This window comes from Rhamphochromis longiceps, linkage group LG15 (assembly GCF_057381845.1).
Source record: "Rhamphochromis longiceps isolate RC_006_pf linkage group LG15, R_longiceps_female_GT1.1, whole genome shotgun sequence".
NCBI classification, from domain to species: Eukaryota; Metazoa; Chordata; class Actinopteri; order Cichliformes; family Cichlidae; genus Rhamphochromis; species Rhamphochromis longiceps.
In genome coordinates this window covers 44234621-44250216 of record NC_140571.1, presented here as the reverse complement: position 1 = coordinate 44250216, position 15596 = coordinate 44234621, and the positions used below count along the sequence as shown (strand labels likewise).

Genomic DNA, 15596 nt, shown 5'->3' with positions numbered 1-15596 from the left:
AAGAGCATTTACGAGCTAAGTTAGAGGCTAGCAGAAAGTTAGCTAGCTAGCTTGTAAAGATGAAGATGAACCATGTTGTGACTGAAGGACTTCTACAAACATGAAACATACAGATGTGTACAGACTGGTAGAGCTTTGGACGTAAACACAGGTGAAAAACTAACCAGCATGTGAACTTTTTTTATTTACGAACTTTACTGTTTGTTCAGCTCATGTTTGATTTCTTCACACAACAAACTGTGTGTGTTTTTATTTCCAGTCTCACAGTCTGGCAGAGGCAGAGTGTATGCATTGATGAAAGGACCTAAAATGCAGACACAAAGAACATGGAAGAAAACTTGAATATTAACAAAAAGCAGGCTGTTTAATATAAAAAAGGTGGAAAAACAAAAATCAGATACACACAGGGGAGAAACTAAATGCTAAACACGCAACGAAAAAACAAAACTTAGAATGTCGTAAAAACCTGAACACAGAAAAAAACCCGTAGACACGGAAACATGAGGAGAAACAACAGACGACATGACAATGAATGAGCAGAAACACACAGACTAAATACACACAGGGGTGATTAGGGGAAGTGGAAACACATGGGGAAACAGCTGACACAAAATAAAGCATAACTCAAAACGCTGGGTCGAAAGACCCAGGATCGTGACATCCAGTTTCGTGCCAAAAACTGTTGCCCCATTTATGAGAGCGCGCAAAGGAGGAGGAGCCACTTTCCCAGCTCCGTTTCTGTATGCTACTTGTCACTGATCTGCAGCCGTTGCAATAAAGCACTTTAATGGTAATTTAGTGACATTGTAATGTGCCGTGCGGAAGACTATTTACCCTAAACTGTGCACTGCAAAAACCTGCCGGGAACAGTTTGAAGAGGAGGTTGAATGGAGACATAAGGATGGGTTCCAGAGTTTGACAGACATAATAATCATTTGTTATTGTCACACTATATAAGCTTTATGGCCCGATGAGGGTCATCCTTTGTGTGAAGACAGATGTTTGATTTAACACAGAGGTCCACCGCTGTAACTTGTAATTTCAGCTGCTGAAGCAAATTAAATCTTTTTAAATTAAAGATATTTCTCCTGAATTCTTTCTGAAAAATCTGAACATGTCAGTAGATGAGTTAGTGAAAAGATAACTCATTTTCTTGCAACTAAAATCAATTCTGAAGTAGGATTTGTCCAACTCAGACAACTCAACTCAACTCAAACCATGGCAGTTTGTCCTGAAACAACTGTAATCTCCACTCTTATTCTGAAAATGATCAATAATATTTGTTTTCTTAATGGTAGCACTGGTTTAGCTCACTGAGATGAGCAGAGCGGGTGGTGAGGGTTCGACTGTAAATATAAAGACCCGAAGCACAGCGAGTCTCCGACCATGTGTTTAGTCTGAGTTACAGCTCTGTAAATGTATTCCTATCGCTGCTCAGATACTGTGTCCACACTGACATTTGATTATTAAATGTCAGCTCCCTCCAAAATAAGAGCTTTCAAAAACAGTCACATCAACTGATTTTATTTTGAAAGTCAGAGTTTGTTGAAGCTGATGAAACCAGATTTAAAAACACTTCATGTCATCTGTGTTCATTCAACTGACATCATGCAGTTCATCTTCTCACCAGCAGAGGGCCACAAATCACCATCCATGAAAAGTTCAAGGACATGTAAGTGACATCAGAGCTGTACATATTGATCTGATCAATATGGAAGTTCATGTTTCTTTGATTGGATCAGTTTTTAAAAGCAGCTGTTTTTATAGAATGACGGAAACATGAGATATTCTGAATGCCTTTAATATTTGATACACTGAGCACTACTGGATGTCCACTTATTCACCCATGATGGAAAAATCCCATTAAGAAAGAGAAACCAGACATTTGGATTCATTTTAATGAGCTCAGGCTTGTTGGAAATGCAGAGCAGCTGTGCCTGACTGAACAAGGACCATCATGACAACAGTCCAAATTCCAGGACTGATCATTGTCTCCACACAAACAGTCTTCACTGTCTCCTTTCTTCTGTAATTCACTGATATATAAACGTCTTCTCTCCACTCGACCTCCCAGTAACAGCGACCAGTCAGACCATTTCTACACAGCAGCTGAAGAAAAACTTCAAATCTGATCAGGATATGACTGAATCTCCTCCACACTTGTCACATTCCTGTTGTTGTCAGACAGTTGGAGGTTTGTGTTCACTGTGTTTGTGTCGATTGTGAGTTGACAGGAATCTGATGGAGAGAACAAACACAATCCAGCTGCAGTTTTTGATCCATCATCTGTTCATTGATTGACACTTTGATGATGACTCCTGATATCAGAGATGTGACAGTTTGAAGATGGTTGAATGTGTGCTGCTTTGTTTTCATGAATCACATTAAAAACACACTTACACTTCCTCACAAGACCATAGGTCAAATATTATCTTCAAGTATATTAATGGAAGTTTGTGCCACTTGCTGTATGAACACATGTTGATCAATACTGTTTGAAAATGTAGTAATTAGGATCAGTAAGTAACCTTAAGTAACCTCATCGTGGACTACAGGAGGAATGCTGACCCACATCCACCCATCCACATTAAGGGGACGGCTGTGGAGCGTGTGAGCAGCTTCAAGTTCCTGGGAGTCCACATCTCCGAGGATCTCACCTGAACGACCAACTGCTCCAAGCTGGTCAAGAAGGCTCACCAGCGCCTCTTCTTCTTGAGGACTCTGAGGAAGAACCACCTGTCCTCAGACATCCTGGTGAACTTCTATCGTTGCACCATCGAGAGCATCCTGACCAACTGTATAACAGTCTGGTACGGGAACTGCTCTGCCTCGGACCGGAAGGCGTTGCAGAGGGTTGTGAAAACTGCCCAGCGCATCGCCGGAGCACCACTTCCTGCCATGAAAGACATCTACAGGAAGCGGTATCTGAAAAGACCCCAGTCACCTATCACATGGACTCTTCACCCTCCTGCCCTCTGGGAGGCGCTACAGGAGCCTCTGGACTAAGACCACCAGGTACCGGAACAGCTTCTTCCCCACAGCTGTCGGACTCCTGAACTCTGCCTCCTGACATCTGACCCACGTTAAACTCATGGACTGAACATACACACACCCACAATGGACAACTGTACCCTCAAACACACAATAATAACATGGACTGAACCACCACTCACAACCACCAGCACTTTATATAGCCTCTGTAGGAATTATATCTCACTTATCTTAACTGCACTACTGTATAGCTCTGTGTAAATAATCATTCTGTACATACGATAATTTTTAATCCTACAACTGTTTATAACTTGCATAGTTCCCATTTCTGTATAGCTGTATATCTCAGATTCTGTAAAGTTATTTATTTCATATTCTGTATAGTTTGTCATATTTATATCCTGTTCATAGCCTGTTCATAGCTTGTACTCACTACAGCCTGTACATACCTATAGTTATAGAATATTCACAACATACTTCATACCGTGTACATTATAACATACCATAATAGACCCATTTCTGTAATATACTCACATATCTATATATATTGTAATATATCTATATCACTAAAGCACTTCTGGATGGATGCAAACTGCATTTCGTTGCCCTGTACCTGTGCATGTGCAATGACAATAAAGTTGAATTCTAATTCTATTCTATTCTTTAATTGTGTTATGGCCAACGGTGACTAGTCCAGATATTGGGTTAAACCCTTCCTCGGTGTTCATCTGCAATCATCTGTACCGCCCCACGTTGTGTCCAGCCCTTCCATTGCCTATACGTTAAACAAACCTGGCCCCACCAGGCATGCACCTGGGGTTCTGTTTTCCCACCTCAGCTGCCAGAAGCTGAGAATTACCCTTTCTTAGCATAGATAGCAGTTTACTTTTGGCATGCACGCCCGAAATAATTGTCAAATTGTTGAATTGTTAACTGCCGTTTTGCAAACTGACAAAGGGACCCAGTTCAATGATGGATGTAAGACTGGTTCTCGGGAAGTTATGTGGTAGGGCCAGAAAGTTATGTATCATAAGTGGAAGATGAAAAGAAAGAACAAAGGATTAAAGGGTACCCAACAGCAGGAGGAGGGGTCACTGATCGTATATAAGCGTTGGGTCGATTTGACCCGGACTGCTGCTTTTTCCTGTCTGTCTTTTTGTGTGTCTTTTCTGTTTGTGCTTTAAGGCTCTACACGGTTGCTTCGCTTTCGTTTGCTTTAAATATACTGGTAAATGTACTGGTTTCTGCTGTTCATATGACACTGTTTAATAATTTCTATTCTAAGAAATCTACTCTTTTCCAGAGGATCTTTTTGAGTGATTTGATTTTAATTGGATCTGACAAGCTGGACCTTCACAGCATTGGTGGGACAAGGCTATCATACTGGCTTTAAAGTTTGTGACCCAACAGCACTGCAAAAAGGAAACACCTTTGAAAATGGAAAAGAAGAAAGGTTTTTGTCCTGATTTAGAACAGAAACCACAGATCTTTAAAAAGACCTCGATACATTCTGAATAGGTAACCAGTCCATCCCCGGACACCGGACAGAGAAACAAATACTTTCACAATCTTCAAATCGCAATTAACTTGGAAACCACCTCAGACACTGTGCAAACTTCAAGATAGACTCAGAAGTCACAACCCTAGACTTGTTGCATTTATGCTCAGTTACCTGCATAGTTACATACTTTAAAATGCCCTCAGTTACACTTTGTTCTTGATGCTAATATTAGGATTGCATAATGCATTGTACAACTGTGTTGTGAGCTACAGGTAATGGTCAAAACACTAACTGAGAGGTTTTTTTTCCACTTTTCTATTCAAACAATGTGTCAGCCGGTGATCGGCTGTGATCAGCTGATCACGGGGCCGGGGTTAAAAGAGAGACGCCACCCACCTGTTCGCCGCTCAGACATCAGTCTCTTCGTGTCAGGAGCTCCGAAACTCTGCCGACGTCAGTCTCCGCCTGATTCAGCAACCGTGAGTGACAATCCCTTTCAATCCTTTTTCTCTTCCCGGCTCCGCTCGCTCTCTGTCTGTAACGACAGTTCCGAAGCCACACTTCGTGCACTGGTCATTACTAGAATAACTGCGTGTCTGCTCCAAACCCACCGCTAGCCTTCGCCGCGCTTGGGTCTAGCCAGCACGCCACACGGGCACGCCGAATTACTGTGTGTGATCCGCCCGACCGTGACAGGATGTCTGAGCCACATATAGACCCAGCGGAATTCGAACGGCTGAAAGCCGAAGTATTATATCTTCGCGGTGTGGTGGATCGGATGAGCACAAAGATGGAGTCTCTCACCGAAACTGTCCTCCAGCTTTCCTCTTCCGTCACCTCGCTGCAACGTCAGCCAGCGCCGGTGAGCGCTGAACCCCGGATCGGACTACCAGATAAGTGGAACGGAGTAGACGGCCGGCCTGATGGGTTGCTCGCCACCTTAGACATGATGTTTGAATGTCAACCCACTAAATACGCCACTGCCCGTGCAAAAGTGGCGATGCTTACCTCTCTCTTGTCTGGCCAGGCTCAGGAATGGGCCGCGGCTCTCTACAACAATAAATCTGCAGCGTGTAATGACTATGCTCTGTTTGTGGAGGAGTTAAAAAAGACTTTCGTTCCCCCCAGCAGTGAAGTGGAAGTGGAGTCACAGCTGCTTCATTTACGCCAGGGCAGCCGACCAGTCTGTTACTTCGCCTCCCAATTCCGCACCCTGGCTGCTAAGCTTCAATGGGGAGATGCTTCTCTGCGCTCCATCTTTCTAGAGGGACTGGCTGATTACATCAGAGACGAGATGGCCGGCCGTGAGGCCCCAAAGACCTTGGATGAGGCCGTGGACCTTGCCCTGAAGATCGACCAACGTGTGATGTCGCGGCCTCGCCATGCCCCTCGGGCCTTAAAACCCTTCCAGCCTCAGCGGACCACGTCGTCGCGACCTCCTCCCCCCTCTGATGGAGCCACGGCTAGCCCAAGCAGCACATCCAGCGAGGAGCCCATGCAGCTGGGTGGACTCCCCAAAGAGGAGAAAGAGAGACGCTGGCGTGAGGGCCTCTGCGCCTACTGTGGATCAGCTCGACACCGTCGTCCCCAGTGCCCGCTACGGCCGGGAAACGACGACGCCAGGTAGACTGCGGGGGTGTCCCACCTGGCCCTTCCCACTCCTCCGATCCCTCTCGTTTTCTGTTACCGGTCACATTTCACCTGAAACACCAACAGCTCTCATCCGAAGCCCTCCTGGACACCGGAGCTGCCGAGAACTTCATCGACCAAAAACTAGCCTCTCGGCTTCGCATCCCATTGACTTCCGTCGACCGATTTCTCCCGGTGACCTCAGTAGACGGGCGACCACTCCAACCCTACCCGGTCCAGTTCCAGACCCAGCCAGTCCGCATGTCTGTCGGGGATCATCAGGAGGAGATCCGGTTTCTAGTAGTCTCGGCCTCTTCCTCTCCTCTCATCCTCGGATACCCCTGGTTCCGTCGACATGACCCCCACGTCTCCTGGTCTTCCTGCCAGATCCTGGACTGGGGTCCCCGGTGTTCACGCCGCTGCCTTCTCCTCCGGACTGGACAGGACTCAAAGTCAGAAGAGGCGTCACCCCCGGAGCCCATCGATCTGGATAGGATCCCTCCGGCTTACCATGACCTGTCCGAGGTCTTCAGTAAGAGGCGAGCCTCCGCTCTCCCTCCTCATCGCTCCTACGACATGGCCATCGAGCTCCTCCCGGGAGCAGTCCCTCCTCGTGGTCGCCTGTTCTCGCTGTCAACCGCAGAGAACAAAGCCATGGAGGAGTACGTCGCTGAGGCTCTCCAACAGGGCTTCATTCGCCCTTCTACCTCCCCTGCAGCTGCGGGGTTCTTCTTTGTAAAGAAGAAAGACGGCGGGCTTCGCCCCTGTATAGACTACCGAGGCTTGAATAAAATCACTGTTAAGAACCGCCATCCTCTTCCTCTGCTATCCACCGCGCTCGATTCCCTCTCCCAGGCCTGCATCTTCACCAAACTAGACCTACGCAGCGCTTACAATTTGGTGCGGATTAGAGAAGGGGACGAATGGAAGACGGCCTTCATCACCCCTAACGGGCACTGGGAGTATCTGGTGATGCCCTTCGGCCTCTGCAACAGCCCTGCTGTCTTCCAACACCTGATCAACGATGTCTTGCGGGACATGCTGGGCCGGTGGGTGTTTGCCTATCTGGATGACATCCTGATCTACTCCCGCACCGAAGTGGACCATATTCGCCATGTGCGGGCCGTGCTAAGCAGGCTGCTCGAGTACCAGCTGTTCTGCAAACTGGAAAAGTGTGCCTTCCATCAACGGTCCACTACCTTCCTGGGCTTCACCATCTCCTCCAATGGCCTGACCATGGACCCGCAAAAGCTCCAAGCCGTGACCCAGTGGCCTCAGCCTTCCAGCCTTAAGCAGCTACAGAGCTTCCTGGGCTTTGCCAATTTTTATCGGCGCTTTATCCGCAATTTCAGCACCATTGTCGCGCCACTGACATCCCTCACTAAACCAGCTAACCTGCCCAGGCCCTTCTGCCTCCCCCCTGGTGCGAAACTGGCATTCCGAGACCTTATCCGTCGGTTTGCTACAGCTCCCGTCCTGCTCCACCCTGATCCTGCCGGAGATTTTGTGGTGGAGGTGGATGCCTCCGATGTTGGCGCTGGCGCCGTCCTCTCTCAACATGGCCCGGATGGAAAACTTCACCCGTGCTGCTATTTTTCAAGGAAATTCTCTGACACGCAGCGACGGTATGGTGTCGGCGACCGGGAACTCCTGGCCATCAAGTGGGCCTTGGAAGAATGGCGGCATTGGCTCCTGGGAGCGAAAGAACCATTTCTGATCTGGACTGATCACCAGAACCTGATCCATATTCATTCTGCCAAGCAGCTCAACCCAAGGCAGGCCCGTTAGGCCTTATTCTTCGAGCCGTACAACTTCCACCTCGCCTACCGCCCTGGCTCCAAGAACACCAAGGCAGACGCCCTCTCCAGGCAGTTCGCCCAGGACGACTTCACGTCAGACCCTGGACCTATCCTACCGTCTCATTGTTTCGCTGCCCCCCTTCGGTGGCCCTTGGAGGACTCTATCCGGGATGCCCTGACCGCCGAACCGCCTCCGCCGGAGACCCCAGCTGGGCGGCTCTATGTGCCATCCCGGTGCCGTCAGGAGGCCTTGCTCTGGGCTCACTCCTCCCCGCTCTCTGGTCACCCAGGGCCCGACAGAACCCTCCAGCTCCTCCGTCGTGCCTTCTGGTGGCCCTCCATGACTCGGGACGTCCGTGACTTCGTTTCCGCCTGTGACACCTGTGCTCGGGCCAAGTCCTCCACCCAGCCGCCCGCTGGCGACCTTCACCCTCTCCCGGTGCCGAGACGTCCCTGGTCCCATGTCGGCCTTGACTTTGTTACCGGCCTTCCATCTGTGGACGGTCTTGACACCATCCTCACCTTTGTGGACCGGTTTTCTAAGGCGGTGCACCTGGTCGCCCTGGCCGGCCTCCTCCTGGACCATGTCGTCCGGCTTCACGGATTCCCCAAGGACATAGTCTCTGATCGGGGGCCACAGTTCACCGCCAGGTTCTGGAAGGCCTTCTGCCGCCTGATTGGAGCGTCTCCCAGCCTCTCGTCCGGCTATCACCCTCAGACCAATGGGCAGGTTGAACGGACCAATCAACAGTTGGAGCGCTTCTTACGGTGCTTCGTCTCCGCCCAACCGTCGCTATGGCCTCGTTACCTGGTGTGGGCTGAGTTGTCTCATAACCTTCACATCTCTTCCGCCACCGGTCTCTCGCCCTTTGAGGTCTGTCATGGATTTCAACCTCCTATCTTCAGCCATCAGGAAGCGGAGGTCGACGTGCCGGCTGCTGAACGGATGGTCCGCCGCTGTCGCCAGGCCTGGATCAAGGCGCGGGCTGCCATTTCCCGGGCCAACGCTCTGTACACCCGGCAGCATCATCGCCGCCACCGCCCGGGTCACCCCTTCCGGCCGGGGGACCGCGTCTGGCTCTCCACAAAGCACCTACGGCTGCGCAGTGAGTCCAAGAAGCTCGCTCCCCGGTTCGTCGGCCCGTACGAAGTCACTGCCCGGCTCAACCCCGTGGCTTACCGTCTCCGGCTTCCGCCCGCCATGAAGGTCCATCCGGTTTTCCACGTCTCGCAGCTTAAGCGGCACGTCGCTTCCCCACTGGCGCCCCCCTCCCGGGCCCCGCCCCCGCCCAGGATCGTCGATGGGGGTCCTGTCTACGCTGTCCGTCGGATCTTGGACTCCCGTCCCGGGGGCCGGGGGGTCCAGTATTTGGTGGACTGGGCTGGCTACGGCCCTGATGAGCGCTCCTGGGTGCCGTCCCGCTTCATCTTGGATCCTTCCCTCATCTCGGATTTCCGTCGCCGCCGTCCTGGCCCGTCGGGTGCCGGTCCTCGGGGGGGGGGGTCCTGTCAGCCGGTGATCGGCTGTGATCAGCTGATCACGGGGCCGGGGTTAAAAGAGAGACGCCACCCACCTGTTCGCCGCTCAGACATCAGTCTCTTCGTGTCAGGAGCTCCGAAACTCTGCCGACGTCAGTCTCCGCCTGATTCAGCAACCGTGAGTGACAATCCCTTTCAATCCTTTTTCTCTTCCCGGCTCCGCACGCTCTCTGTCTGTAACGACAGTTCCGAAGCCACGCTTCGTGCACTGGTCATTACTAGAATAACTGCGTGTCTGCTCCAAACCCACCGCTAGCCTTCGCCGCGCTTGGGTCTAGCCAGCACGCCACACGGGCACGCCGAATTACTGTGTGTGATCCGCCCGACCGTGACACAATGATTATTAAAACAGCTTTTGTTTCCCAAAAATGCTTCTTTGAAACACTTTTCCACAATGCCAACAACTCTATTCTTTGTTTAACTCGATTAGTGTTCACAGTGGAATATAACAAAAGTCTGGTGGAGGCCTGAATAGACAATACAGAGATGCCTTTACATTTGTGCTCACTAACACTTGTCATATAATGCGTGACACTGTCTGTAGGCATTTGGTTTGTCATCCATGTCTTTCAGTTAGAAGGCTTTGCTGAAGACAGATGTGGTTCTGAACAGACTATCTAAGAAAAAACTTTACTGTCATGTTTTAACATATTTCACAAAGGAATATATGCATAAATAAATAAAGTGGTGGGAGATGGAGAAGTTTTCAAGTACAGAGTGGTTGCTTATTTTAAGGCACTAAGGCTTGTCAGAGTGAGACAAACAAAGAGAGCTTCACACAAAGCATGCTGTGCTTCTCCAAATGCAATGCTTTCAAATTGTGTTTAAGTGTGTTTATCTTTATAGAAACCAGTTTGATATAGTGTCTGGTCGTTTCACAAACCTTTAAAGGCATTTTTGGTTTTAGTGTTGAGGTTTAATTTGGGTTAAGGCTGGTGTTAAGCACTGAGTGCAGCTGTTGTCAATCAGTGTCCCCCCAAAAGATCCCCATACAAACAAACAAACAAACAAACAAACAAACAAACAAACAAACAAACAAACAAACAAACAAACAAACAAACAAACAAACATTTGGTGTCTTAAATAGACAGAGAAAAGTAAGACAATGTATGTCAATGTGTATGAGCAGGGCTGCTGATGACAGATGCCACACACTGTGTGATCAGACTGCTTGAGTGACACTCACAGATGCCTCAGTATTCTGCTCTGATGGAATAAGGAGAGTGCTGCTGACAGCACTGGGACTGCCTGCAGTATATTGCCACAGTGTCTTCAACAAAGCACAGTGTTGCACAGGCATTTGACGTATTTTAAATGTAAGCGATGATGTGTATTTCTTTCCAATGACTTTCTGACAACAATGAAGAATTTTAATTAATTAATTAATTTACACGTAGACATTGAGGGCTAGCAGGAGGGGCTATGCGCTTACCTGCTGCTCTCTGGCAGGTAGCTCCATGCCCTCCTGGGTTTTAAATGCACCTTAGAACATACATGCATCAACACTACATATGAGCGGGTGGAGGGAAGTTTGGAGTCTTCTCTCACCCCTGTTCTCTGCAGCCTGCTGGAGCGGGGGGGGGGGGGGCTAGGAGGAGGAGTTGGCCGTCCGACTGGGGTCTGGAGTGTGGGGCCTCCCTGCTGCTGCGGAGTCGGGGCGGTCTGCCTCCCCCCACCGCAGGGAAAAGGGTAACACCACCTGGGTCTGGGTGCAGTTCCCCCTCCAGGGGCAAAGGTACCTAGACCCGGTTCTTATAGTACGCTTGGGGAGTGTGATTGTGTGTACAGCGTCTCTTTATGTCTGTCTCCACGTTGGTTGAGTGTGGAGTAAGTGCATATGAGAGCATGAGGGTGGGAATGGATGTTTGTATCTGTGTGTTCCTGTATGTCTGTGTCTATATGTCAGGTTGGGTATCAGACGCCACCTCTCTGGGGACATCTCGGGCCCTCTAAGGTATGGAGGCCTATCTCCCCCCACCACTTCCCCTGCCAGTGGCAGACTCCCTCAGACATCGGTGCGTTGGTGGTTCTTTGTGTCTGGGGATGGGCGTCCAGGTACAAACTGGCTCACTCCTTGGTGGCTGCTTGTCGGGGCCTGGAGCCTGGGGCTCGCTCGGGCCACTTCGGAGGTGGGGTGCTGTTAAGAAATATACTCTAAACACTTCTTCAGTAAAGACTCAGAGAAGAGAAACACACAGAACTTCTTGCTAGCAAGGGCAGCCTCCAGACTGAGAGACTCGCGCTGAGAAACTGCCCCAGTCTTTATTTATACTTCAGTGGGTGCGTGTGTGTGTATGTGTGTGTATGTGTTCCTGCTGATCAAAGGGTCATATAACATGAAAGCACAAAAGGTACATCCTTGGTCAGGAAGAGGGTAGTCTCCCCCTCACCCTAGATGGTTCGCCCTAGATAACACAGTGAAGAAGTCCAGTAGTTCATCTAAACAAAAGGCACTTAGACTAAAACTGACATAACTACGTTAATCCTACCGTAAAACAATAAGACAAGGTACGACCTCTCTCATGCTCCTACACTGAAAAAAATGCAATAGGCTGGTTGTTGAATTTGCATATAAGGATTTCATATATCCAGCTTGAGTAATTTCAATTTCTCATCTCAACATAATTTAGTCTTTTCATTTTCACATATTCTTTAAGGATGTTGAGTGTATTAGACTAAATCATGTTGGAAAGAAACAAAGCAGTGATATTTTCTCCTGAAGCTCCACCCCCTGGAAATTGCCTGCACCGTCCGCCATTTTGTCTCTCGCTTTGGAAACTGGAAACCGTCTGGAGTTCTTTTATTGAAGGTAAATAAGAATTTAAAGCTAAAACACCAGTGAGAAAGAGTGTAGACCCTTTAGTTATGTGGACTTTTACTGGTGTAATGTTATTTTTCTGGTATGTGGGTTGTTTATCAAAAACCATGAAAGGCCAACGTAAGGCTCCAGTTAGCTAATGGTAACCGAAATTATGTGATAAATGTGTGATAAATGTGATTAATAAATTAGTAATAATCAAATATAATGGGAAATAAGATTTATATTTTTTTTCAGTCTAAATTTACTGAGTATTACAAAGTTGCATCAGTGTCTGTACTAAGTGGTGGTAACTGCAGTGGCTTAACCATTAACCCTTTACAGCCGATCGGAGCGGGCACGCTCTGTTTTGCGTAACTATTTTTAAATCCCAGTAGCACTGCAACCACGTAAGCTAGCGCAAAAATTTTTTTTGCATATGAAACCGGAGGAGTTGTACTTACAACTTATGCCATCAGCTTGTCCTCGGTCACGGTTTCCTTCCACATAAAGCTTTGCAAAAACTGCATAAAAAGCGCTTGCAGCAACAAAAACATAATATTCCAGAAACAGGCTTTACCGATCCAATCAGCTGGTCATAACACTTCCTACGTTGGAATAGACGTCAGCGCGAACTTTTGCATTTCCGCCATTACCTGCCCGAAACCGGAAGTGACGTCATTTTCGCGGAAATGTAGTCTTTTTTACTATCAGGGCCTCAGGGCCTATACTCGTCTTTTTAAAAGTTATCTTTGACTTTATGACTTTCTGTGTCGTTTCTGGGATGCTTAGGACTCATATTGCACTGCTGGAAATAGTTTATTTTGATGCATATGCTGCTTTTTTGCAAATTTGCAGTATAATATTTATTTTCGTTTTTCCTGCAGTGTATAAAAATTGGTGTATTTCAAAAATAAAACTATGGAGACACTCAAAATAAATTTCCTGTGGTGGGAAACTATTTTGTGCAACTTTTTTGTATTTACAATTTTGAGGGATACGCCTCTTAAATTTCTCTAACTACAAATATATGTTAAAAAAGCAAAAACGATTTTCAATTTTTTTGTAGTTTATTGCACTTTTTTGCAATTTATGTAATTACTATGCACTTAATGAATACATATTATTAAAATCTGGGCTATAATGGTTGTATTGATGTATAGCAACTTGAAATGCTCCCAAAAATGGCTCCACAGCATGTAAAAATATAATATAAGCTCTGGCGGACTTGGTTCTATGTTAGGTCTTAAAGGGTTAAACAAGCTAATAGGGCAGGGATACGACTGTCTTCTGCCACAAAATAAAGTAAATTCGTGCTCATGTAAGGTCATATTTATGGGATGTTTGCTTTTCTGTAGCTTTAGTTCAATTTATTCTTCTAAAATCTGTTTTTATTATTATTAATATGGCTGCTCTGTTGATAGTGTGTCAGCGGTGACATTACCAGCACATAGCCACAGCCGCTATAAACATGCTGATAGGATGATGTTGCTTCTGCAGCCAGCAGCGAGAACACTCAATACAGATTTAAGATTCAGTGTAACAGTTATCTAAATGTTGCGTGTCCTGTTTGTAAGCCCAGAAAATAAAATTAAATAAAATGACAACCTCTAGCTTCAAGCTAATGTAAGCTTCATGCTATTGTGAGGTTGTTAAATTTGCAAATATGCGCTTCACATATTCTACATGAATCATTTATATTTTTGATCTAAACATAATTCAGTCTCACGCTTTTCACTTGTTTTTAAAAGACTGTTCAGTCTTTTAAAATAAGTCAATTAAAATAATCGAAAATAGTTATGTTTTCTGTTGAAACCCCGCCCCTATAGGGTGTGTTCTGCGAGGGAAGATTGACCGTGGTGTCCGCCATTTCTTCTCTTCGTGGGAGGCGTACGTTTGGCGCAGAGCTCTACTTTGTCGAGGTAAATTAAACTTAAAACTAAATTTTCGAGAGGAAATGAAGATAAAATCTATCAGATGTGTGAATTTTTACCGAGGTAGTTTTTCGTATATACTGCTGTTGAGCAACATAATGGAAAATAAGAATTATTCCTCAAATTAAATGACGATAATGCTAGCTTAAACTGCAGGGCAGTATTATGCGTGTTAACATCTTTTCCAACAAACTTGTGTGCATTTAGTTAACTGGTGTTAGTAAAAATGTTTTACAAAAAAAAAGAAAGGTATGAAGGGCCTGCAGTAGTCATTAGTGCCAGAGAAATTGTAAGTTTTTTGTATTTTCTGGGTCATTGTGACAATATAATTATTTGAAATGTATTGACTTTTTCTTTACAGATATTTGGTGCTTGTCCCTGCTGAGAGGCAGATTGTTGTCACTTCAGAGCAATTCTCTAGTGCTGTTCTGTAGTGGTATTAAAAGTTAATGTTGTAATAATATTTTGTTTGTTAGTGAAGATTTGCATATGTTATCTTACTTTTTGTAAATTTTATTTTGCAGAAAGATCAAATTAAATTATGTAACTAAGTATTACTGAAAGAGAATTTTGGTGGCAGGATACAGATGTGTAATATTCCAGTTATCAACATTGTACTTAGTTTTAAGTTTTTGGATTAGGTTTGGGTTGCCACATGGAATATTTTTTTTTCAGATAAAGGTGCGTAGTAATTTACCATATATCTGTAATGCTTTAATCAGATGGAAAATTACTTTAATGTATAATTAATAACCATGATTAGTTTATTTTTAAAACACACATAGAACTATGTTGAACAGTTTGTCTACATCTTTAATAGATGCTAAATGTTTTTATAATTGATGCAAAATTTGATTTTTTCTAGATATCGTATTCTGCCTGTGAAACAAAATTTACCTCTGTCCTGAGTGTCCCTAAAGGCTCTGTAGGGGTGGTGAGTGTTTGAACTATAAATAGGGCAGTACTTAAGGGGTTTAAGTACATTTAAGTTCTACTAAATTGCATTGCAAATGTTAATGAATCTGTCTCTCTCCCTCTCCTCCTTCTCCAGTGAATGTGGCAGTGTAAAGGGTGCTCAGTATCAGTTAAAGGTAGATTAGAGCTACTTAATCATTACAAACTCAAACATCCACACTTTGGACGTACTTCCCGTTATCCATGTACGTATTCAAAATGCCCATGCACATTTAAGACATGGAACGCCTTAATTGTACATCAAAGTAGAGTGCATTCTTCACAAGACAGTCAGACATTGAAAGAGTTATCTATATTTAGTTGTCACTTATGTTCCTGCAAGAACTTGGCAAATGAAAGGGAGTACTTTATTCATATCAACTCACATCTAAAGAAAAATGAAAATGTTTCTTGCATGTTTGTTGGTTGCAGTTTTCAGACTTGTATTTATG

General features: G+C 46.1%; 1 protein-coding gene across 3 annotated transcripts in view; it reads left to right on the top strand.

Moving 5' to 3' along the window:
• Positions 1-14083: 14083 nt before the first annotated feature.
• LOC146653298 (uncharacterized) overlaps positions 14084-15596 on the top strand; it is a 286034-nt gene continuing 284521 nt past the window's right edge. For 2 of the 3 annotated variants that reach the window (XM_085383092.1, XM_085383090.1), the window contains exon 1: positions 14084-14178. The gene's annotated coding sequence lies outside the window, so the exon portion shown is untranslated. Of the gene's footprint in view, positions 14179-15055; positions 15125-15596 lie in introns of all 3 variants that reach the window. The other variant, XM_085383091.1, reaches the window with a different exon arrangement.